Genomic DNA, 19,336 nt, shown 5'->3' with positions numbered 1-19,336 from the left:
AAATATCACTTGAGTCGGATCACTAAGATTTTGCTCAAATGCGTAACACTAGCATTGTTCCACATACAGATAACGATGCTCCACCTCATTCTCACTACATTTAAAAGATGAACTCCACAGGATATTAATGTTCAAGGTAGTTGAATACTGACCACTAACTTATGTTAGTGTATTGCTAGAATATGTATTAGAATATCTAGCAATATATATTGCTAGAATGAACAAAATCAGCAGCCATTTGGTGGCATTGAAGTCGCCTAGAAGGAAGCCAATAAATATTTGTGCTCTTTATGACGCATTACACTTTAGTTATCTTGGTTTTTGTAATTTATCGCATTTAAGGGTATATTGTAAGATTTTTTATATATTTGACCCCAGGTGATAATCATGGCTGTTCCAAATTTCGTCGGTGACAGAAAAAAACACGTTTCGCCATTGCGATTTACATCCCGGTGAGAATAACTTGTTCACTGAAGAGCCTGCACTACTTGTTTACCTTGAAGTTGGCTGATAACTGTCTCCCCTTCCATATTTTCAAACTATAGGCAACTGAAAGAATGCAGAACAAAAAAGAAAGCACAAGCCCAACTAAGGCCAAAGGGGCATTCGACTGGCCGAATTACAGATACACGGGAAAAATAATCTAACTGGGACGAGCGCTTCCAGTTGTTTTAACATACATGCCTATTCTGGTGTGCAGTTGGCTACGTGCTGTCCAGTACGGTATATAAATCGGCTAATGCAGCATTGTCCACGCTGAACTTTGGAAGATTCGAGCAAGCGACTGAAAATAAAGTATGTGTAGTTACTCGGCAGCTACAAACGATTGGAACCGATACGCTTAAAAAAAAATGTCACAAAAATACGTCTCAAATGCTCAAAACGAAAGCCTTTTAGAGCTTAACTATCACTCAATGCTTACAATATACAGCGATTCCTTCAAAATTGCACATCGTACAATAATCTCAATCCATTATTTCTTTTTATAAAAAAGTAAACGATGTTGACCCACCACGAACATTTATTGCTAGCAACCTTACGTTGGGCTCCAGCTTTAATGACAGGATGGAAGCCAGCTCAATAAAAACCTGAATGCGCAGTCGTTTGTTATGAAAAGAAAAAATTACGCCACACTTCGTTATGAGTCAAGATCTATATTCTTGGTTTGGAATCGCCAATCGCGTGGTCTAATATCCTCGATCACGTCGACTACGACAGAACCTCTACTCACTTGCCGCTAAAAGCAGTGAACGGCGATGGGCCGTGTTTCTTCGGCCGCAACTGGCTCAGTGGTATGAAGCTTGTTTGGCCCGCAATGTGTCGCACACCGCCTCAGTGTCGTGTCCAGCCTATGGTAAACAAGTTTCCTTAGCGCTAGGACGACGTCACTCTCGAGGGTGTGACGTCACTCCTGGGGGGGGGGGGGGGGCGAGCTGCATGCCCTCAATCGGCTCTCCCCTGGGCGCCGTGGCGCTGGTGTCGGACCCATGTGCGCCGATTATCACCTATGTGAAATATTGCCTGTCGCTTCACGGGACGAATCAAGATAATGAAGACCACCGCAAGGAGAGACTCGTTCCGAACGTTCTGAACGACGGACATATTTCTACCCAGTCCAGTCACCCTTCCCCTCAGCAGTTCCGTCAGTTTTGCGGAGCAGCTCGGCCGTGGCGTCGCGACCAAACTCGTACCGACGGATGTCTGCTTGACACTGCTGATAGCGGCCGGCCGGTGCTGCAGCCACACTCAGCGGGTAACCGCCAGCGTTGCAGTGGGCCGACGTTGGGGTGCCGTGCAAGAGGCGTGACGGTCTCCTGTCGGAGAGCTCGGTGCCGTCATGGACATGGGAGAGCATTTGGATTTATTAGTGAACCTGCTGAACCGTAAGTGTGGTGATCTCGTCGACATGGTGATTGACTGCGTCCTGTCTGTGAAACCACAGCTGAGCGTGGCGGACGTGTTCGCGTGCAGCGTAGTTGACGAGCAGCAGCGGCTGTTGGCGAGTCTGCGATCGGTCCCCCTGCTGAACGTGCTGCAGAAGGAGCGTGCCACGTGCCGGTGCTCACCGCTGGGTCAGCTCACCATACAGAGCGCCACCATGTCCGGAAGTATGATGGAAGGGATCTACGACGTTGGAGGAGACCCAGAATTGAATAGTTCGGACATGGACATCATGTATTGCCTCGGTGAGGTTAGCTTTGTGACTGGCGGCACGGCCACCGGCCAGCCAGGCTCGGTGGGACGAACATCTTCAGACTCACCGTCGGCAATCAGCGACTCAGAAGTTCCACAGTTGATGATAGTTCCGACTGAGAACCCTGCTTTTGTGACGCTGCTGCAGACTCCAAGGGGAGACTGTCCCCACTCGGAGCCCTTACCATTCTCAGCTGAGAGTGTCCGCCAGCTTATGCGCGACTTTTTGCTGGTGACATACCCCCAACATAAAACATTGGAAGCTAGCGGACCAGCAACAGCCTTCCCCATGGGAGAGTATGACCTTGTGGTAGGTCATGACTACGTACCCTGCCTGCATGTTCACTGGTGGCCGGATAACGACTTCCTTCTACGTGGCCGTAAGTGCGACTGGCCGCCGGAGGCGGTACGAAACGACATCTGCAGATTTGGGGTTCACATCGTGCCAACTGGCTGTAAAGGCAGCGCCACAGAGCGATGCGAGTGGCGGCTATCATTCTCACGCGCGGAGGTGGTAGCCGTTTGGCACATGAGTAAGGTGCAGACACTGGCGATGTGCGCTCTCAAGATTTGCAAACAGCGTCTGAAGTCTGCCGGAAAAGCCGTCAACATCAAGTCCTATTTCTTCAAGACGGGGCTGCTCTGGTTATGTCAAAATAAGCCAAGCAGCCAGTGGCAGAGTGTAACTCGAGCCGCTCTTGATACCTTGGACTTTTTGGATGAGGCCTTGGACATCCGTCGCCTGCCATGTTTCTTCTCAGCCAGGATCGACCTGCTAAAGCCCCTGTCTGCGGAAGAGCTGAACGCAATGGCACACTCCATCAGCCTCATGAAGCACGGTGTGAAATCGCTGCTGTCGCGCGACTGCGCTCACGTCCATCTGACGCTGCTGCAGCCCGTGCTGAAGGTTCCTGGAGAGCCGGCGTCGAGGAGCCAGCTCCGGACCGGTCTGGCCCGCGCGCTGGTGCTGAAAGCCGTGGCATCAGGCATTCTTCACCGGCCCACTGCACCATTAACGCAATACTCATCGAAGGGCACCGTCCCGTCAATGTTGAGACTGGCCATGGAAACAGAGCTGGAGAGAATAAACCACCACTTTCTTGGCAGTACCAAGCAGCAGCAGTTTCTGTTCCAAGCCATGACCATGGCACCGGACGCCCTGATCTGTCAGATGCCTCTGGTACCTCTCGGTGGGAATATGTTCACATTGGACGCAGCACCCCTGATGACACTTCTCGATACCAAAGACGTGGAGAAGCTGTTACGCGATCCGGCCGCTGTGAGTGCTTGGTGCAGGAGCCAGCACGAGCTGCCGGCGGCCCAGCGGCCGGCCGGCCTCCCGGCCGACCCGGACACACCTCGAGGCTTGGCTGACCTCCTCCTTAACGCGCCACTGCTGATGCGCGCCCTCGGCGAGACCGTGCCCGGCTGGCTGGAGATGGTCCGGGAATCGGAGAATCAGTACATGAAAGAGAGAGCAGACCCCCACCCAAATATCGAATTTCCATCATACGACGACATCCGCAAGCACTGGGCTGTGCAGACCCATAGTGACCTGCAGTCCATTCTCCAGATGACTCTTTGGCTTGACTCTCCGACAGCGTGCCGCATGTCGACGGACTGGAGGAAATCCATACAGGAGCAGCTATCTGTTCCCGACCTCAGGCACTGGTGCGACAAAATCCGCATGTCCGTGCTTGACCCGTGGCACCTGCGGCAGTATGCGCACTGAGACGGCATCTGAGGCGGCAGCTACGTGGACGTCCGTTACGTCAGGCCGTAGACGCGGCGTGTCTGCCGTCGGGGGCGTCGGAAGACATCAGTGTCACTGTACAGCCAGATCTAGTAAAACAGTTGCCAACGGGTGGGAACCTTTTTATGTTTCCATTGCATTATTTGTCATGTAATTGTCTGACCAAGGCATAAGGTTGGATATAGATTGTCCACAGAGCTTCTGTTGAATAAAACGAGCTGGTTGAAATGTCATCTTTTTTACCTTCTCCATTGCATATATTTTCCCGTGCGTAGTGTCAAATGAAGTGCGGTAGCAATATCGGCAAGAGCGCAACGAAACGCGTTTTAGACGAATTCTTAGCGTATCTTATGGCATTATACATGTAAACAGGGCTGCCTGAAACAGAGTTTTGGCATTGCGACTTTTTTGGAAACTTTGACCTTCGTATCGGTCTCGCCGGAAGCCCATATTGAAACCAACGCGCGGTAATGGCGCTATTTCCATGAGGAGCATATATTAGGCGATGGCACTCTGCTCAAAGATAGGCCCCACAACCAGCATGCTCTTTTTACTTGTTAGGTATTATTTGTTGTCGCAGAGTGTTCCTTCGGTTATTAGTTTTCTGTCTCTTCTACACAGGTGAAAGACAAGACAGCGGAGGCGTCAACCCAAATAACACCATCGTAATGGAAATGTAAGTTCATTCCCACTCAACAGAGACTTCGAAATCGTATGATAGGTGAGCATCAGTTGGCAAGCAGCCAACAGTCAACGGGTGTCTGACTCGCTGAGGGCAGTGTATTTGATATGAGAGGATAGAAATAAATATGATAGCTTATCATTTCGAATTGGCGCAGTCTTTCACTATACGGAAAAATGTGGCCACCATAGCTCAAAATGACATGAAAAACCACGCCATGATTTAAAAATAAACCTTTTACGAATAGCATGGCGTAGCCGCGCCAAATTTCGTGTAGTTTTGGGTAACTGAATAGCCAATCCTTCACTACACAAATAAGATGTACTCCTAATGTCACTGACCTGCGAAAGGTCAAAGCCAGGTCATGGCTGTCAGGGAAGGTAATTGCTAGGTCATCGTTCAATGTAGTGCGATAACGGAGTTTAAGTGCGTCGTTCAACGTTGGGGTGGTTGCTTAGGCAATGAGACAGAGCAAATTAATGCTACGACTAGTTCTGTTGACTTCGGGTCAAATATAGAAGTGAGATTTAGGTAAAAGCCAAACGGATTCATCGGTGGAAAATTTCCTTTAGCAGGCAGTTTTTTCGCCGATTCCTAATTCCTGGACCACAGCGAGGTCAAAAGATTTGTTCTTCAAGCTCATTAGGGTTGGGGGTGCATCTTATCTAAAACGACCTCGATGAATCTCTGGCCTTGGGAAGCATGCGGTTCGGACAAGAGCGCCTATCATAAATTTTAGTAGCAAAATCACCTCGAAGGCTTTTGTTCATTTTTATTTTCTAAAATGAAATAAGGCCACTAACGTCATTTAAACGCCAGTGACTTTTACGTATAGCAGGTATCTAGGTGCGCTAGTTGTGTGAAGAGGCCTGTAGGTACCGCGGAGGGCGTCGACCTTGTTTGTGCTTACTTTACACTAAGGTGACAACCTAGGTACCTTAGATGTGACACAAGTGACTCCCCATGAAGACTCATCCACTCGCTTATTTGTTGCCTCTAGGTCTCTTAGTCCTTGTATCGCAATGGGGTCAACTCTGCCCCCAACCCCCCCTCGAGCGCGTCGCACTCAGCCGGCAGCTCGGGCGTGTTTTAACCAGTGATGTACGTGACGAGGCCTTGGATGTACCTCAGCGGCGTGTTAAATGTTTTGACGTGAGCGTATTGCGTCTTAGTGGAAGGTGCCATGATGTGGTGTGAGCGCATCGCGTGTGATGTGAGCGCATCGCGTGTCACGTAGACTGCTGATAAACGTGGATGTGAAGCATAGTCTCAGGTAGGTATCTACCTTTTGGGGATGGGAAATCTCTCTCCCTCTTTCTCTTTCTTTCTCTCTCTCTCTCTCTCTCTCTCTCTCTCTCTCTCTCTCTCTCTCTCTCTCTCTCTCTCTCTCTCTCTCTCTCTCTCTCTCTCTCTCTCTCTCTCTCTCTCTCTCTCTCTCTCTCTCTCTCTCTCTCTCTCTCTCTCTCTCTCTCTTTCTCCCTCTCTTTCTATCTTTCTCGCTCTCTCGCTCCCCCGCTCTCTCGCTCTCTCACACTTTATCGCTCTCTCTCGTCTTGGCACTTGCTGCCTCTACGTGTCGCTTGCGCCGCTGGGGCCCGCGCGGTGCCTCCAAGACCGGATATGTGTGTCCGGCCTCGGTAGACGTCGGTTAGCGCAACAGGAAGTGGCCGCTGGCCAGATCCAGGCAGATCTGGTCCAGATGGAGGCGAGCTAGAGGGCGGACGCTCGTGGTGGGTCGGTGTGGTGCCGTGTGACTATTTGTACTTAGTCGGTTGAGATCGGGTTGTTTCGTAGGGCACCTTGCTATTCACCACTCCTCGACATTTTTGTGTTTTATACATCCTCTGAGATTTGGCCTTTTCATCAAGATCTTTAGAGGTCTTCATGACAAGGTCCCATATGAACCATCCCGCGTGAACCCCCACATGAAACTCATCCCGTGCTGCTCTCCTTTGCTATGTACTCATTTGTACCTGATGAGAAAAAACCCAACGGGGGAGCACAAAATAGCCAGCCTAACGCACCTGTGCCAAATATGTTAGCATATGGGCAGCCCATCTGGGTCCCAGGTGGAGCCCAAATACCAGCCCACCTGCAGCCTACATGGACGTGAGCCCAGCTAGCCCATGCTCAGGCCATATGGACCCCATTCCAGCCAGCTGTCCCATGTAAAATAATTGTATACAATATGATAAAAACTCGAAGCAACTAAAACAATTCATGTGCAGATAGTTGTGAATGTGGCAACTTTATTGGGTATTTAAGCTGTGGGCGGCTCATTTGAGTCCAACATGGAGCCCAAAGGCCTGCAACCTGCAACCCATATTGACGTGAGCCCAACTTACCCACATACATCCCACATGAGCCCCAGCCCGTGCCGCTCTCCTTTGCTATGCATTCATTTGTACATGATAGAAAAATCCAGCATGGGAGCGCAAAGTAGCAGGCCTAATATACCTGTGCCGAGCATGTTAGCGTATGGACAGCCCATCTGGGTCCCAGATGGAGTCAAAATACCAGCTCACCTGCATCCTACATGGACTTGAGCCCAGCTAGCCCGTGCTCAGCCCATATGGACCCCATTTGAGGCAGCAGTCTCATGTTTTAGAAGAATTGCACACGATGTGGTAAAACCCAGATAATGAAAACAATTGGTATACACGTTAGTACTGTGTGTGTGTGGTAACTATCGCGCACCTGACATGTGGATAGCCCATTTGGGTCCCATATTAAGCCTAGATACCATCCCACATGCAGCCCAAGTTAACATGAGCCCAGGTTGCCCACATATGACGCATATGGACCCCACCAACACAAGCATTTCTTCCTTGTGAGTTATTTCTTCTTGATGCGATAAATTCCGACGGAATAGTACAATGAACGAACAGTTCTGGTACATGCGAATGAGATAGAACAACGAGAAGATGACGCGTTGGCGTCACCCCGGCATCACCCGAATGTCACACTTCGTACGGTGCACAAACTTGCCACTCTCTGTAAGCGACATAAAGAACATGACCGCTTCGTGTCCTGTGTGTGCAGAGATGAAATCACAGTTCCGTGTATCTCTCCGAGGGACGCTTATTAAAGCGACTCAGCCTTTCGAAACAATGAACATCGATTTGAAAGGGCCGCTGTCCGCTTCATTTCGAAATCGATGCATGCTCGTTATTGCAGACTAGTTTTCAAGGTTTCCGTTCGCTTTTCTGTGCGCCGATCTGACTTCTACCGCTGTTATTGGCTGCTCGTGCCGCCTCTTCGCCATATTCGGCATGCCTGCCTACGTGCATTCCGAGCGTGGCTCGACCTCCATGACGGCGTAACTCAGTCAGTTTCTCCGTGGCCGCGGAATAGCGTGCAGCCGCACAGCTTCTAATCCCCGAGGGAACGGCCAAATAGAGCTACACAACGGCACCATCTGGGGGGCCGTATCTCTGGCGCTGCGATCGCGCGGCCAGAAAACTTCGCAGTGGGAAGAGGTCCTCCCGGATGCTCTCCATTCCAGCCGTGGCCTTTTGTGTACCGCCACCAATGTAACGCCGTGCGAACGTCTTTTGTGTGCCGCCACCAATGTAACGACGTTGGTGGCGGTACACAAAAGTAACGCCAATGTAACGCCGTACAAACGTCTTTTGTGTACCGCCACCAATGTAACGCCGTACGAACGCCTTTTGTGTACCGCCACCAATGTAACGCCGCACGAACGTCTTTTGTGCACCGCCGCCAATGTAGCGCCGTACGAACGTCTTTTGTGCACCGCCGCCAATGTAGCGCCGTACGAACGTCTTTTGTGCACCGCCGCCAATGTAGCGCCGTACGAACGTCTTTTGTGCACCGCCGCCAATGTAGCGCCGTACGAACGTCTTTTGTGCACCGCCGCCAATGTAGCGCCGTACGAACGTCTTTTGTGTGCCGCCACCAATGTAACGCCGTACGAACGTCTTTTTCAGTATCAGCGTCGCTCGACCAGTGATTATTCCGCGCTGGCATGGCTAGCCCCCCAGGGCAGAGTTCTCAAAACAAGGCACGTGCATAGCAGTACGTACGAACCTCTTGTTGATGAGGTCGAGTTGTTGGAGGCAAACCCTGAGTGCGCCCACATTCGTCCAACTGACGGTCGTGACGCCACTGGCTCGCTCTGGCGTTCAGCCTCTCCAGTTAGTCCCCACTGCGCTGCATGTTCCGCCCGCTGATGCCCCATCTGTGTCCGACCACATGATAGAGGTGCCGTCTGCACTACCCCCATGCCCGCTACCAGTGCCATCAGATATAGACACAGCTGTTTTAAAGAACGAAGCGTTTTCGTCCGAGTCTATTTCGGCGAGTCAATTGCGACGCTCCTCTCGTAAAACAAGCGTGCCTGAGCGTTTCCGGGACTATGTCATGTAAATAATCATTGCGCGACGACGAACATGTATAGTGTGGGTAACACTCGAGTGGCTGCATAACGCACACTGTTACGACCTTCCACCGCTAATCGCGATGCAGGGTCAAAGCGCAAGTGGGGGTGTCCGAGCATTTTCTATTAATTGATGTGAACTAGTAGGCGGATGAGAATGTGGTGATTTCGTGATAGGGTTTCTGGCATTCATCGTTCGAACTTGCTTCCAGACGCCTTCTATCAAGTCAGGCTCAACTGAGCTAAATAACCTTGGTTAAGGGCATTTTCATACCTCTACCACACAACCACTCTCCTATTCCTGCGAAAATGAACTAGGAGTGGGAAAAGAAACTCCTAGGATCTCCAGCTGTATCTTTTTTATAAAACGAACAACATATTTTTGCATCATCAGCCTCCGCTAACCACCTGACGCAGGAGGCTCTGCTCCTCCGATTTGCGGCGCACAGGGGCGTATTCGCTTCAACAACACTATGAGCCCGGAATTCTTTGCTTGCAAACTGGTGAGTTGCGTATACGCATCCCATCGGTTTGGCTGGCCATTCATATATGACTGGCCAGTCTTTCGTGGTGTGTGTTAAGTAATATGACGTCACGCCCACTCCCCATCAACTCAATCAGTTGAGCATGTACCACCAGCTCAGCCCTAGGCAAACCGGTGCGGGGTTACCTCATGGTCATGATCCATGATTCATCGTTATGGTTCTGTAGTAGACATTTGCGCCAGGCGCTTTCCGTAGGTAACGACGTTAGAAACTGATATAGTGATGAAAACGTAGAAGTAAAACGATGATGAGTGCGCACCCATAGCACCATTTCGCTACGAAAAGGCTGGCATATTGCAGCTGATGTAATGCTCTAAGTGGCGATATGAATACAGTTTAACGTATGTGCACCACCATCAGGCTACTGTGCTTTTCCAGCACGTACATTCTTTTCTCCGAATTTCATAACGCCTAATATTCAGGAGAGACGTTAACTTTTGGATTTGTCGTTCGATTCAACACTGGAGCACATTGATAGAAATGTGGGGACCCACTACACGCCCTTGTAGCCTGCAGTGATACGATGTGGATGCGGTCACAGCCGGGCGACGCGGCGCGGCGCTCTCGGCCAGCCCCGCGCGCCACACAGTCCCCTGCCGGCCAGCCTCGCGCGCCACGCAGCCCCCTGTCGGCCAGCCCCGTGCGCCACACAGCCCGCTGTCGGCCGGCCCCGTGCGCCACAGTCCCCTGCCGGCCGGCCCGTGCGCCACGCAACCCCATGCCGGCCAGCCCCGTGCGCCACACAGCCCCCTGCCGGCCGGTCTCGTGCGCCACGCAGCCCCTTGCCGGCCGGCCCCGTGCGCCACATAGCCCCTTGCCGGCTGGCCCCGTGTGTCACGCAGCCCCTTGCCGGCTGGCCCCGTGCGCCACGCAGCCCCTTGTCGGCTGGCCCCGTGCGTCACGCAGCCCCTTGTCGGCTGGCCCCGTGCGTCACGCAGCCCCTTGTCGGCTGGCCCCGTGCGCCACGCAGCCCCTTGTCGGCTGGCCCCGTGTGTGACGCAGCCCTTTGCCGGCCGGCCAGGCGCGTGCAGACGCTGTCGGCAGTGGTCCGCCATATTCATAATCCTATTATTTTTTTATTTCATTTACTCCATATTCAAAGGGGTTCCACGACATAAGTGCTACAAGAAAAAAAAAACTCCTATCGACAGGACAGCTACGACATTACTTCTGCTGCCAATACGCATAAACGACAGTAGTGTTACACGATACTGCAAACATTTTACTCGTCACTACTTCTATTGCAAACACATTACAGTCGTTATTTATAAACGGCAATATTCTAATGCAAAGATTTATGCGCGACATTAGTGCTACAGCAAAGGCCTGTGGTCAAATATTTGCCGCGGAAGTAAGGCCTGATGTACGTTTTTGCAGCATAAGCTTTTTGTGCACTACACATGCCGTGTATGAATTTTTGCAGTAGAAGTTATGAACATAAGTGAAGACTGTATAAGCTTTTATTAAAAAGCGATGAAGTAATGGCAAGTATAAGTTTTTGCAGCACACGTTTTGTCGTTAGCACTCATATCCACGAGTTTTTGCAGAGAAAGTCATGTTGCGTATAAATAAAGACTACATATATTTTTGCGCAAAATGCATTGCCGTGTACACACTTTTCAGAATGAATCGTGCCGTGTAGCGCTCTTCGTGAATAAGCCTTTGCACTAGCAGTGCTGTCGCGTTTAAGTAAAGTCTTTAGAAATGTCTGCAGTAGAGGTAGTGCCACGGAAAACTGTCGCCGCAGCACTCCTATCGGCAGGAGTTAATGCCGTAGCACTCCTATCGGTACGAGTTTATGCCGTAACACCAACGTCGTGACATCCATCCAGATCACCTTTGAGTGTGAAGAGACTAATGTTGTAACACAATTTGAAGTGTGAAACTGGCTTGTGAATGAGAACGGGTAATTCAAAGGGTGTTCCGAATGTTCCGAATGTTCACCCGAATGTTCAAAGAATGAACGCGGCTTAATTCAAGGTTTCAAGACAGCTTAGTTCAAAAACGGTGTGCACGGATGGTTAATAATAAAATATCCCACCCAGCCAGCACAAGTCTGTCTGGGCGTGGACTCCCATGTTTCGATGGCCGCGAAGCCTCTCGACACGACCGGCGGACAGTTGCTGCGAATCAATACTGATCATCGGTTTTGGAAGGCGCCGAGGGGCGGCCGGCACACGAAGAAATTAATCATACACAATCACCGTTTGTTTTCGATCTATACGGTCCCGTCTGAGTACGCTTGTCTTGAGCCTGAAAGGGGCGCTGCGGTCTGGCGGTGCAGGGGCCGGCCGCGGCGGCGGCCGCAGTCTCCAACGGACAGACGCGCGCAGAACATGTGGCGGCGGCCCGATGCTTCTGGGGCGCAGCGACCCGCGGCGTCCCGGAGCGGCACGTGACTGGCCGCGCCTGCGTTCCGCAACAAACGGCACGTGAGGACGTGCACTCGGATTCGGCGGCGGCTGGGCGCGGCGGTATGGCGGCGGTTGGTGCGTGAGAAAATTCATGCTACAGTCGACATAGGCGGATCTTGGGGGGGGGGGCACGGGGCCATGTCCCCCAAAAAACTGAGAGTATATTTTGCCCCCCCCCCTAAAAAAACATTCCCAGAACTTCATAAAATTTTCGTCTACTTACCGTCTGTTTTAACTGATGGTGCGGTATCAAACATTTTTTTCCGTTTCAGAAAAAAACTTCATGAAGAAAAGTTGGCAGCGATTTGAATATCCAAACAAAACGCATGTTGACGCGGCTCGGTCATACTCGGCGCAAACATCGTGTTTGACAGGCACGTGGATGATTGAATTGCTGACCGTTAGCATTGTACGAGGGCTGTTCAAGGACCAGAAAATGTTTTTAATCATCTCAGCCCTTGTTAACCCTCCCACTAAAGAACAAGACCTACCTACTTCTTGATCTGTGTACGGATCCCAATCTGTGCATTTGTATTGTTGTGTTTGGCCTGTTGGCGACGAACGGTTGCCCCCCCCCCCAAAAAAAAACAACTCCAGGCTAGATCTGCCCCTGACGGTCGATGAAAAGCATTAGACGCAAACGACAGAAGTACGGGATTTGCCAGATTAACTGCCTTGAGGCCATCGTGCTGTGCTGCGTAGGTGCGGGGGCTAGCGGCACTCCTTCAGCGTGTTTGCATGCATCACCGAGATTCAAAGTTTGGCGAGAGCAACCGATGATGGCGTTGAGATCGTGGACTTGATTGCAAAACAGTATGCTCAGTGGAAAATGGCGCATGCATGCTTGCAGAATGTGACAGTCGTGGAACGTCACCTCTGACACACTTAATGGCAGCGTAGGAAAAGTGGCAGACGATAAAAGTGAGCAGGGATGAGGGGAGCCAAAACTCACTTACCGCGAAATGAAGCGGTTAATTTGGGAGATTCCTTCAAACATTATTCATTCGTGGGGCAAGATGAACCTCAAGGCCCAACCTGGCTGACGAACAGCGCTGACCAAGCTCAAGTTTGATTTCAAAAAAGTTCTCGAAATTGGTCTATTTTATCAAATCTTTTTAAGTTAACTTTTTAAGAAAATGGTGCTTTTCCCTGTCGGTTCGTTCCTTTTTTTAGACTGTACCAACAGTTAACCACGTGTGCACTATTCCTAGGTCTCACTGTATAGTCCAGGGGTCCAGGAGGCTTCCATTACGCTGATGCATGTTGTTGCAATCTCTGTCTGACCTCCCGTTCTGACGCGGAGAAGGAATTTTCACAGCTTTGCCTGTTATGTTGGTTTTCCTGACACGCCAGATATCAAGTACGACATTGTGCAGGCAAACTCAGCCGATTCGTAATAGATTATTAGCATGACTAGCACTTCTTATTTACCTAGCGGAAGCCCCCATCGTGACGTCAAACCCGTCCCCACTGCATGTCTATACAATAAGCCTCATTTTTTCACTGATACTTTCCGGAGTGATATTGAACTATTGCAAAAATCGACATTCGCGATGAATCGGAGGCGTTACCAAGTTTAAAAATTAGCATTCTTTTGCTGTGGAGAATGATTGCAGATACATAGTAGATAGTATGGCATATTTATCAATGATGTTGCATACAAGTTCAACATTCTTCATATAATCTTTTAGAACATTACATTTGTGTACCTCTTGACGTTTGCTATTAAAACGCTCCACGGCTGCGGTGTTATCGCCGCTTTGCCTGGTACACTTTCCTCATTACGTCATTCTCCAACGTCGTCACCGACACAAAACGGCAGTGTAGAAGTCCCAAAACTTCATGCGACCGGAGCACGATGCAACATATATGAAGTTTTGTTCAGAATAGAGATGGTGACGCGCAAAATTGCGCGTCTATTGGTGCAGTTGGTGTAGATAACTCATGACCAATAATCCCAAGGTTATCGCAAGCGCTCAGACAACCGTTCACACACCGCTCCCTTGCTTTCGTGGGCCACCCACTTGTTAGCCATCCACACCATGTTAAACGTTTGATGTAACTGAGTTTTGAGTTTGAGACGCTTCGCCAAATTACCTCATGTACTGAGAGCTGCCAACCCATGTGCGATGTGGGTACCGATCATGAAAACCGATGATACCGAAGTACTGATGTTGTGCATGATAAAGTACCGCTGGTGATGATTCGGTGTAATAATCGCGGTCCCCGGAAGCCGGAGCTGTTCTAACATATGCTCAAACGAGGGATTTTATTATTTCTTGAAAGGAATGTGCAAGGCCGTGACTGTGGTCACAGAGGTCACGTTTAGTACTCCTCGCCCTCATCTTCCGCATCGGCAGAGTCGATGCCGACCTCGTCATAGTCCTTCTCCAGGGCGGCCAGATCCTCGCGCGCCTCGGAGAACTCGCCCTCCTCCATGCCCTCGCCCACGTACCAGTGAACGAAGGCGCGCTTGGCGTACATCAGGTCGAACTTGTGGTCGAGGCGCGCCCAGGCTTCGGCAATGGCGGTGGTGTTGGAGAGCATGCAGACGGCGCGCTGCACCTTGGCCAGGTCGCCGCCGGGCACCACCGTCGGCGGCTGGTAGTTGATGCCCACCTTGAAGCCAGTCGGGCACCAGTCGACGAACTGGATGCTGCGCTTGGTCTTGATGGCAGCGATGGCGGCGTTGACGTCCTTGGGCACGACGTCGCCACGGTACAGCATGCAGCAGGCCATGTACTTGCCATGGCGCGGGTCGCACTTGACCATCTGGTTGGCCGGCTCAAAGCAGGCGTTGGTGATCTCGCTCACAGACAGCTGCTCGTGGGAGGCCTTCTCGGCCGAGATGACCGGTGCATATGTCACCAACGGGAAGTGGATGCGCGGGTACGGCACCAGGTTGGTCTGGAACTCTGTCAGGTCGACGTTGAGGGCGCCGTCAAAGCGGAGCGAGGCAGTGATGGAGGAGACAATCTGGCCAATCAGCCGGTTCAGGTTCGTGTAAGAGGGGCGCTCGATGTCCAGGTTGCGGCGGCAGATGTCGTAGATGGCCTCGTTGTCGACCATGAAGGCGCAAGTCCGAGTGCTCCAGCGTGGTGTGCGTGGTCAGGATGGAGTTGTAGGGCTCGACCACGGCCGTGGCCACCTGCGGCGCCGGGTAGATGGCGAACTCGAGCTTCGACTTCTTGCCGTAGTCGGCGCTGAGCCGCTCCATCAGCAGAGAGGTGAAGCCGGAGCCGGTGCCGCCGCCGAATGAGTGGAAGACCAGGAAGCCCTGCAGGCCGGTGCACTGGTCGGCCAGTTTGCGGACGCGGTCCAGCACCAGGTCCACCACCTCCTTGCCGATAGTGTAGTGGCCGCGCGCATAGTTGTTGGCCGCGTCCTCCTTGCCCGAGATAATCTGCTCCGGGTGGAACAGACGTCGGTAGATGCCCGTGCGGATCTCGTCCACGACGCTCGGCTCAAGGTCGACGAACACGGCGCGCGGCACGTGTTTGCCGGCCCCCGTCTCCAAGAAGAAGGTGGAGAAAGCTGTCGTCCGACGCGCCAAGCGACTTGTCCGAAGGGATCTGACCATCCGGGCCGATACCATGCTCCAGGCAGTAGAGCTCCCAGCAGGCGTTGCCCATCTGGCAACCGGCCTGGCCGATGTGGATGGAGATGCATTCGCGCTGAAATAGACGAAAGCCACGTACGCGACTGAGGATCAAGAGGGTACTGCCACATAGCCAGCTAAGCGTTAAAGGCAACTTAACCACATGCGATTAACGGAAATAGTCTACTTGAAACAGTTTATTCGCTGATGTTGGCATTCCCGTCCCTGATCAGGCGCCATTTATTTGGGAAAAGTGTGATTAGCACAAGACGATTGAATTGGGATGCTGATAAATGCATCAGGATGTCAGGCTGCCAGGCCTGATGCACACAAGCACGTACAGAAAATTGCCAACCACCGGAACCAAAACTGAAGTTAAAACAACCGCGGACCAACACCAACTTATTCGAACACGGATTCAAACTCGCTAAAAACTCTTCATGTGCTAATTCCGATGCGGGCAATGTGAAAAAAACGCAAGTTGTGCATGGATATGCGAGGGACATCATTCAAGTTGATAAGACTAGTAATAACCTTATCCCTCGGATAAAACCGGGAGAATGGAAATATAGATGCGTTGATATTTCGGCAACACGCCTTATCAAAACGAACGACAGAAGTAAATTCAAAATTATCTGATATTGATTTCATGACTGTCAAATAACTATTTCGCTATAACAATACTTACATAATAACTAATGTAATATAACTTTAACTCAACTACTAATTAATTCACTGGTGTACTGGCCGCGGCATGTTGCCAAAGTATCAACGCATTTATACCTCCTTTCTCCTGGTTTTTCGTCAGGTAATAGGGCTGTAACTATTGTCTTATCTATGCGAATGCAAAAAACGTCAATTCTTTCAAAGAACGCAATCACAGACCTCTCGTACACGCGACATCAAATATTTTGTTATGCCGGCAGTTGCGTTGTTCAGTTTCTTTTCTTTTCATTCCACGTCGGGCCCTCTTTACTTACACAATCTTGACGGCGCACCTGACTTATACGAGTGCTTTAATTTTAATAATTTTGGGGAGGAAATAATACTAGAACGTTTTAGTAGGGCCAATCCCCCAAAACATGCATGACAAACGCCTCAATCGTCCACAAACACAGTGGCACATTTCGCAACGCGCCAGTTCCCTCCCCGCCCACACCCGTCCCCAAGCTGGCCGGTCTGATGCCGCAAGAACAATGGGGGCCGGCCTGGGCACGGCGTCCGCTCAGCCTGCAGGTGGCGTTCCAGCGTGGGCCGGTTTGCCGCGGCGGCGCGGCCGGCACAGCGGTCCGCCCATGCCCGCGTCGGACGCGCGCCATCTTGGAACCGGGCCGGCAGCGCCCCGCCGGTGACCGCCCGGTTCTGACCCTACTGAACCGACGCCTGCAGCCGGCTGCAGGCGTCGGCTATCACCGGAAAGCCATTCTCCAGCAGAGTCCAAATGAAACGCAGCGAGAGGCGCGGCTGCGTAACGATTGCCATAGAACCACGTGGCCCCGGCGGGTTGACAGTGAACCGACAAAAGTACGGCAGGCCTTGGATGGACACAAGTACCACCAGACACATTCCCGGCCTGCTCTTCAATGTTTCCCTCGCTTGATGCCAACACATGAATCACGGAATGTGTTAATTTGGGGCATGCATCCGTTCCTGACCGTACAGCCATGGCATTACGAACCAGTCATCCATTGCCGGGATTACACCAGCAAATCACGTGACACCGACTCAACTTTTGCCGCCTGAAAATACAAATTTGACCCCGGGATGAGTGACGCAAAGGTTGCACCCGAGCGATAAACAAACATTCGCCGTGATTCGCCAGTTATGCGAGTGTTTGGGTGCGCCGGCCGGCCCTCCCCAATTCCCACCGCTTATTCCAGCACTTTTCGTAACAATTCTGAGCAGTTTGAATTAACAGCAAAAAAGTAGACAAGTTCTCACCATGGTGATGTCTGAAGAATCCGCTGACACGCGACGCGGATCACAGAGAGCTTAGGTGAACCCAGCGGCGCTACGACGCTTCGCCGACCCAACCTCCCCTGCAGTGCGCGCTAACGCCGCGTTCCACGCGCCCCGGTCTTGCCGCGCGCCGCCGCCGGCCGCTGCTCTCCTATTGGCTTCGCGGGAGGGAGGGGTTCGGTGGCCGACCACGGACCCCCGCTCGTGAATTGCTGACCGGCATTGCGCAGAAATCGCCGGACGCGGGGGGGGAGTGGGGAGGAAAGAATCGATGAACTTGGCTTAGCTGGTGGGGAAGGGTCGATTGGTTGGTATGCTGTAAGCCTTGGGTCCGGGGAAGTCGTAGAATGGACAATACCAAATTCTGCATGAGGCGCGTGGCACATGCCAAGCGAAACGTGAAAATAGCGAAGACTTTCGTCGATAGCATAAATATGGGAACGCAGAGCCGTTGTCATTCCGCGTGTGTACACCGTGTGACGCCAACACGCATTGAAACGGGTACAGGTTGATGTAATGAATAATAAATTCACGATAAGGTAAAGCCATTGGCGTACTCATGGACTATTACGCTCCGACTCGCCATAAGCCGTTTCCGGAATGAATACCTCCGCGAAGATGACGACAGGGAGCTCTGAGAAGTTCAGGCGATTAGGAGCAGGCTTAAGGACCTAATATAATGAATACTGGTCGGTTGGAGGCTGGCATGGGTAGTGAGCAGGGAACACTTAAATTTCAAAGTGTACAAAGGCAGTGATTGAAAAGGTTAACAACATGTGTGTCCAATAGCCCATAATAGACCGTCCACCCCGCCCCCTCCCCCCGAGCAGCACCTCTATACTCTTTCCAAGGCTCATACTCGCAACACGATCTGCGTGCGACTGGCCGGTGCCACCGTGACGCACCGCCCCGAGCCGTGATCGTTCCCCACTCAGACATGAGTCATCGCCCCACTCGCCTTCCATGCTGACACACTGACCCGGGGCATGGTCCACCGCTCACCGCTAGTTTTGCATTTGAATAAGCGACAAAGATTATGCTAGACAGTATGTTCATAAAACAAAGCATCGACCCGGGTCATTTTAGGTCAATGACCTTTTCTGACCTCTAAAAAGTCAATGGAAGATGTATAGTGCGGCTCCTGCTGTCAATAAATTCGAAATGAGCACCACAAACTATCCCATACAGCAAGCCCTAGAGTAATAAATCATGTTGGTTGTGACTTTGGTCCGACCCTCATACCTGACCTTAGGTCAACGTGGTTTGCTCATTCAATATTTGTAATGCCTAAGAAAGCATCTCAGAGATGTATGGCTTCGTCAAACACTCCTTTATTGTATCAGATTAGACGATTCCCTGAAAATTGCCTTCCCTGAAACCATTGCCTGAATTTGGCCTGCCATTGGTCAGCGACCTTGCAAGGCACATCTAATTTTGTATGCCAAACGATCCGCTATTCAATTGTCCACAGCTGTGCAAAATTTGGCAAGGCTACGCCGCACCGTTTGGAAACCATTCTGAAAAAACCTTCGGGGTGGCAATTTGACTCCCCACCCGAGCGCGTGTTAAGTTCTCAAAGTCAGGGGCCTCTAGAAAAAAAGGAGCCATTTGGTATGAGATACACGCGACGACGAAGAAGTTCCAAGTTTTTTTTAAGAGGGAGACGAACTGCAAGCGTGGAGAACGCCAAGCGACGCTGGGAAGACGGACCGGAAAATACGGATCTCTCGAGTTTGTCACTTCACGGCGCCTTCAAGTGCTTCGCTGGTTCTTTATGTTTCCATCACGTCCAT

At 51.4% G+C, this 19,336-nt stretch overlaps 1 pseudogene across 1 annotated transcript; it reads right to left on the bottom strand.

Moving 5' to 3' along the window:
• Positions 1-14,238: 14,238 nt before the first annotated feature.
• On the bottom strand, positions 14,239-17,618 carry LOC119098509 (tubulin alpha chain-like; annotated as a pseudogene). Its single transcript, XR_005094249.1, has 2 exons — positions 17,526-17,618; positions 14,239-15,660 (listed from the first exon to the last, which is right to left on the bottom strand). The product of XR_005094249.1 is annotated as a tubulin alpha chain-like (transcript).
• Positions 17,619-19,336: the final 1,718 nt, after the last annotated feature.

The sequence above is a fragment of the Pollicipes pollicipes genome, unplaced genomic scaffold, assembly GCF_011947565.3.
Source record: "Pollicipes pollicipes isolate AB1234 unplaced genomic scaffold, Ppol_2.1 Scaffold_4740;HRSCAF=5597_pilon_pilon_pilon, whole genome shotgun sequence".
Lineage (NCBI taxonomy): Eukaryota > Metazoa > Arthropoda > Thecostraca > Pollicipedomorpha > Pollicipedidae > Pollicipes > Pollicipes pollicipes.
This window is presented reverse-complemented; position numbering and strand designations above follow the sequence as displayed.